This window comes from Colobus angolensis, unplaced genomic scaffold (assembly GCF_000951035.1).
Source record: "Colobus angolensis palliatus isolate OR3802 unplaced genomic scaffold, Cang.pa_1.0 Scaffold27, whole genome shotgun sequence".
NCBI lineage: Eukaryota > Metazoa > Chordata > Mammalia > Primates > Cercopithecidae > Colobus > Colobus angolensis.
In genome coordinates, this window is record NW_012115932.1 from 12,571,426 (window position 1) to 12,578,457 (window position 7,032).

Genomic DNA, 7,032 nt, shown 5'->3' on the forward strand with positions numbered 1-7,032 from the left:
GAAGTTTATTGTGATCATTAATATCGATTATTAGTATTAATATTTATTATATTTATTAATATTAATAATTAATAGACTTGTTCCTGATATCCACCACGGAGAGGATGATATTACTTTAAACATGACAAAAGGTGTACACGCACCCAGTGATATTGCTTCAAATTTCTGCCCGAGAGGGGAGGATGAGACAGGCAATATCGCTGGGAGTAGACACACCTGGGATAATGTAATTATTATTCAAGGGGAAGAATATGATATGACTGCCAATACAGGCGTGGCGTGGCGGCAGCTGGGGGCCCCGGATCGCGGGGGGGGGTGAACTTAGATCAGTTTTAGTGGAGAGAAGGGGACAGAAGCCAGATTGCACTGACTTGAGAAATAAATGGGAGGTGAGGAAATAGAGACAAATATAGACCTTTTCCCAAAAATGCTTGGCTGTCAAGAAGAGAGATTAAGGCAATAGCTGGCATGGGTGTCAAGTCAGAAGAAATGCAAGTGGGCTGGTTTCTTGTGGGGAAAGAGCCAGTTCCATCTCCTCCATTTATTTCTCCTTTTCTTTCCTCCTTCCTCCTCCTGCCCTCCTTCCCTCTTTTCTCTTCCTTCCATTTTATGTCCATATGTCTAACTTGGCATCATTCTAATGATATACCCTAGGTGACTAGGAAAATCCAGAGGTGGGGGGGAGAGGGAACAGGGAGGAGGTGGGGAGAGAGATTGAGAAGAGAGAGACTGAGATTGGGGCTGCTGGAGGAGCAAAGGAACAAATGGTTAATGAGGACTTTCCCTGAGAAGGCAGAAGGGTGGGGTTGGGGGCAGGTCTTGGATTATTTCCCAAAGTTGCCGAGATGGGGAGGGGAGAATGGCTGTTACTGTGAGTAGGTAAGTTTCCAATGGGGAAAAATGGGATGGACGAACAATCAGGGGTCCTTGCATTGCATTCAGTTTGGTTGATGAAAAACCTCAATAGGCCTAAAATTAACATCTTCAGTTTGCCCACAGACTGGGAATATTCCACTCACGGAGATTCCATGCAGGACTGAGATAAGGCCAGGTGTGGGGAAGGGCTCCGTGAACTGTGAGCCATTAGTGCTGCGGAGGGAAAGGCATTCATTGAAGATAGCCAGTTTTGCCCGGTTATTTGCTCAGATCATGCCAGGACTCAGTGATTCAAGTTCAGACCCAGTGATGACCCTTGGGGAGTTGCAGACACAGAGAGATTGTGGCTGGAAGTTCCTTTTTTGGAGTTATTCTACTGTAATTATCAGGGAACTACTACTTCATTGTGAGGTGCCCCTGAGAGCTTAGAATTGAGGAAACAGGCTGTCTTCCACAGTCCCACAACAAAGTGAATGCATAGAAATACAGCTAAAGGGGGCCAAATGGACCCCAGGCCTGCAAAATTTCCCCATACCCAGGCTGAATGTCTTCACTGAGGGACTGTGACAGGGTATTTTAGGCTCAGATGATATTAGTAGAGATAACACCTTTTAGATTCTGTTTTCAGCTGTTTGTTTTGTGTGTGTGTGTGTGTGTGTGTGAGTGTTGGAAGGTAGAATTTATCTACTACATTCAGATATGCAAAAAACAAAAAAAAAACAAAAAAACAAGGAAGGTGTGGGTAAGCATATTTCTGGGAAAAAAAGACAAAATTTAAAAAGGTGAGGGAGGGGTAATAGTATTCTTGATTTTCTAATATTCTGCTTATCTTACTCATAAGTACCCATGTAGCTGAGAACAAAAGGTGTTAAGAACCCTCAGTTTCCAAAGGGAGGTGCTAGACAAGCTATGCAGACTATGCTAAATGGGGACCTAGAAAACCTGGTCCTTTAAGGATCTAAAAGAGCCTGGTTGATGATGGAGAGAGGACTAATATCAGGAACTTATTTAACTACTGTGTGTTTTCCCCTGCCACACATACCTTAAGTGAAGAGAAGGGCTCTCTGAGAACCACTGGGGAGAATGTGACAAGCATCTTCTGAAGTTTAGGGGCGACCTGGAACAGATGCCTGCACCTTCCTAGAATTGTCTAAAGGCAAGGGGCTGGCTAGAGCCTCCCTGAGTAGGCAAGGATACTAGGAGAACAAGTTGGGCTTCCAGCTGGCGGGGGAACCCAAGTCATGCAGTCCTCTGGAATTGGCATCTCAGGGTACAGAGATAACGATGATTGGGTTGGCTTGTGTATGTGTGTGTTGTGTATGTGTGTGTGTGTGTGTGTGAGAGAGAGAGACAGAGAGAGAGGGTGAAAGAGAGAGACAGAATGAGAGAGAACTGGAAGTTGTCAACAAGAAGAGTCAAACTCTGTAAAATATTTGAAGAGATTTATTCTGAGCCAAATATGAGCGTCACAGCACCAGGAGATCCTGAGAACATGTGCCCAGAGTGGTCAGGCTATAGTTTGGTTTTATACATTTTAGGGAGACATAATTCATCATTCAATACATGTAAGATGCACATTGGTACACTGGTGTAGTAGGGAAAGGTGGAAGAACTCGAAGGTGGGGGTGGAGCAGGGGCTTCCAGGTCATAGATGGATTCAATGATTTTCTGTTGGCAATCTGTTAAAAGAATTATTACCCAAAGACAGCTCTTAGGGTGTCCATTCCAAGATGGCCGAATAGGAACAGTTCTGGTCTGCAGCTGCCAGCATGGCTGACGCAGAAGACAGGTGATTTCTGCATTTCCAACTGTGGCACTTGGTTGATTTCACTGGGACTTGTCAGAAAGTGGGTGCAGCCCATGAAAGGCGAGCCCAAGCAGGGCGGGGGCATCACCTCATCCAGGAAGCGCAAGGGGTTGGGGATTTCCCTTTCCTAGCCAAGGGAAGCCTTGACAGACTGTACCAGGAAAATTGGGACACAGCACCTAAACACTGCACTTTTCTAATGGTTTTAGCAAATAGCACACCGGGAGATTATATCCTGCGCCTGGCTCAGCGGGTCCCACACCCATGGAGCCTTGCTCACTGCTGGTCTGAGATCGAACTGCGAGGCAGCAAGCCTGGCTGGGGGAGGGTGTCCGCCATTGCTAAGGCTTGAGTAGGTAAACAAAGCAGCCAGGAAGATCGAAGTGGGTGGAGCCCACCACAGCTCAAGGAGGCCAACATGCCTCTGTGGACTCCACATCTGGGAGCAGGGCATAGCTGAACAAAAGGCAGCAGATACTTCTGCAGACTTAAATGTCCCTGTCTGACAGCTCTGAAGAGAGCAGTGGTTCTCCCAGCATGGTATTTGAGCTCTGAGAATGGACATACAGCCTCCTCAAGTGGGTCCCTGACCCCCGTGTAGCGTAACTTGGAGACACCTCCCAGTAGGGGCCGACTGACACTTCAGACAGCCAGGTGCCCCTCTGAGACAAAGCTTCCAGAGGAAGGATCAGGGATCCTTGCTGTTCTGCAATATTTGCTGTTCTGCAGCCTCTGCTGGTGATACCCAGGCAAACAGGGTCTGGAGTGAACCTCCAGCAAACTCCAACAGACCTGCAGCTGAGGGACCTGACTGTTAGAAGGAAAACTAATAAACAGAAAGGAATAGCATCAACACCAACAAAAAGGACATCCACACCAAAACCCCATCTGTAGGTCACCATCATCAAAGACCAAAGGTAGATAAAACCACAAAGATGGGGAGCAACCAGAGCAGAAAAGCTGAAAATTGTAAAAACCAGAGCCTCTCCTTCTCCTCTAAGGGATTGCAGCTCGTCGTCAGCAACAGAACAAAGCAGGATGGAGAATGACTTTGACGAGTTGACAGAAGTAGGCTTCAGAAGGTCATGAATAACAAACAAACTTCTCTGACCTAAAAGAGGCTGTTTGAACCCATTGAAAGGAAGATAAAAACCTTGAAAAAAGATTAGATGAATGGCTAACTAGAATAAACAGTGTAGAGAAGACCTTAAATGACCTGATGGAGCTGAAAACTATGGCACAAGAACTATGTGACGCATGCACAAGCTTCAGTAGCTGATTCAATCAAGTGGAAGAAAGGGTATCAGTGATTGAACATCAAATTAAAGAAATGAAGAGAGAAGAGAAGTTTAGAGAAAAAAAGAGTAAAAAGAAATGAACAAAGCCTCCAAGATATATGGGACTAAGTGAAAAGAACAAATCTACGTTTGATTGGTGTACCTGAAAGTGATGGGGAGAATGGAACCAACCTGGAAAACACTCTTCAGGATATTATCCAGGAGAACTTCCCCAACCTAGCAAGGCAGGTCAACATTCAAATACAGAAAATACAGAGAACACCACAAAGATACTCCTCGAGAAGAGCAACCCCAGGACACATAATTGTCAGATTCACCAAAGTTGAAATGAAGGAAAAAATGCTAAGGGCAGCCAGAGAGAAAGGTCTGGTTACCCACAAATGGAAGCCCATCAGACTAACAGCGGATCTCTTGGCAGAAACCCTACAAGCTGGAATAGAGTGGGGGCCAATATTTAACGTTCTTAAAGAAAAGAATTTTCAACCCAGAATTTCATATCCAGTCAAACTAAGCTTCAAAAGTGGAGGAGAAATAAAATCCTTTACAGACAAGCAAATGCTGAGAGATTTTGTCACGACCAGGTCTGCCTTACAAGAGCTCCTGAAGGAAGCACTAAACATGGAAAGGAACAACCAGTATCAGCCACTGCAAAAACATGCCAAATTGTAAAGACCATCGATGCTAGGAAGAAACTGCATCAACTAACGGGCAAAATAACCAGCTAATGTCATAATGACAGGATCAAATTCACACATAACAATATTAACCTTAAATGTAAATGGGCTAAATGCCCCAATTAAAAGACACAGACTGGCAAATTGGATAAAGAGTCAAGACCCATCAGTGTGCTGTGTTCAGGAGACCCATCTCACCTGCAAAATAAAGGGATGGAGGAAGATCTGCCAAGCAAATGGAAAGAAAAAAAAGCAGGGGTTGCAATCCTAGTCTCTGATAAAACAGACTTTAAATCAACAAATATCAAAAGAGACAAGGCCATTACATAACGGTAAAGGGATCAATTCAATAAGAAGAGCTAACTATCCTAAATACATATGCACCCAATACAGGAACACCCAGATTCACAAAGCAAGTCCTTAGAGACCTACAAAGAGACTTAGACTCCCACACAATAATAATGGGAGACTTTAACACCCCAATGTCAATGTTAGAGAGATCAATGAGACAGAAGGTTAAGAAGGATATCAGGACTTGAACTCAGCTCTGCACCAAGCAGACCTAATAGACATCTACATAACTCTCCACCCCAAATCAACAGAACATACATTCTTCTCAGCACCACATCACACTTATGCCAAAATTGACCACATAGTTGGAAGTAAAACACTCTTCAGCAAATGTAAAAGAACAGAAATCACAACAAACTGTCTCTCAGACCACAGTGCAATCAAATTAGAACTCAGGATTAAGAAACTCACTCAAAACTGCACAGCTCTGTGGAAACTGAACAACCTGCTCCTGAATGACTACTGAGTAAATAATGAAATGAAGGCAGAAATAAAGATGTTCTTTGAAACCAATGAGAACAAAGACACAATGTACCAGAATCTCTGGGACACATTTAAAGCAGTGTGTACAGGGAAATTTATAGCACTAAATGCCCACAAAGGAAAGCAGGAAAGATCTAAAATCGACACCTTAACATCACAATGAAAAGAACTAGAGAAGCAAGAGTAAACAAATTCAAAAGCTAGCAGAAGGCAAGAAATAACAAAGAGCAGAACTGAAGGAGACAGAGACACAATAAACCTCTCAAAAAATAAATGAATCCAGGAGTTGGTTTTTTGAAAAGATCAACAAAATTGATAGACTGCTAGCAGGACTAATAAAGAATAAAAGAGAGAAGAATCAAATAGATGCAATAAAAAACGATAAAGGGGATATTACCACCGATCCCACAGAAATACAAACTACCATCAGAGAATATTGTAAACACCTATATGCATATAAATTAGAAAATCTGGAAGAAATGGATAAATTCCTGGACACATACACCTTCCCAAGACTAAACCAGGAAGAAGCTGAATCTCTGAATAGACCAATAACAGGCTCTGAAATTGAGGAAATAATTAATAGCCTACCAACCAAACAAAAGTCCAGGACCAGACAGATTTACACCCAAATTCTACCAGAGGTACAAAGAGGAGCTGGTACCATTCCTTCTGAAACTCTTCCAATCAATAGAAAAAGAGGGAATCCTCCCTAACTCATTTTATGAGGCCAGCAGCATCCTGATACCAAAGCCTGGCAGAGACACAACAAATAAGATAATTTTATACCTATATCCCTGATGAACATTGATGCAAAAATCCTAAAAAATTACTGACAAACAGAATCCAGCAGCGTATCAAAAAGCTTATCCACCAAGATCAACTTGGCTTTATCCCTGGGATGCAAGGCTGGTTCAACATATGCAAATCAATAAATGTAATCCATCACATAAACAGAACCAATGACAAAAACCACATGATTATCTCAATAGAGTCAGAAAAGACCTTCAACAAAACTCAACAGCCTTTCATGCTAAAAACTTTCAATAAACTAGGTATTGATGGAACTTATCTCAAAATAATAAGAGCTATTTATGACAAACTCACAGCCAGTATCATACTGAATGGGCAAAAACTGGAAGCATTCCCTTTGAAACTGGCACAAGACAGGGATGCCCCCTTTACCACTCCTATTCAACATAGTGTTGGAAGTTCTGGTCAGGGCAATCAGGCAAGAGAAAGAAATAAAGGGTATTCAATCAGGAAACGAGGAAGTCAAATTGTCCCCGTTTGCAGATAACATGATTGTATATTTAGAAAACCCTATCATCTCAGCCCAAAATCTCCTTAAGCTGATAAGCAACTTCAGCAAAGTCTTAAGATACCAAATCAACGTGCAAAAATCACAAGCATTCTTATACACCAATAACAGACAAACAGAGAGCCAAATCATGAGTGAACTTCCATTCACAATTGCTTCAAACAGAATAAAATACCTAGGAATCCAATGTACAAGGGATGTGAAGGACCTCTTCAAGGAGAA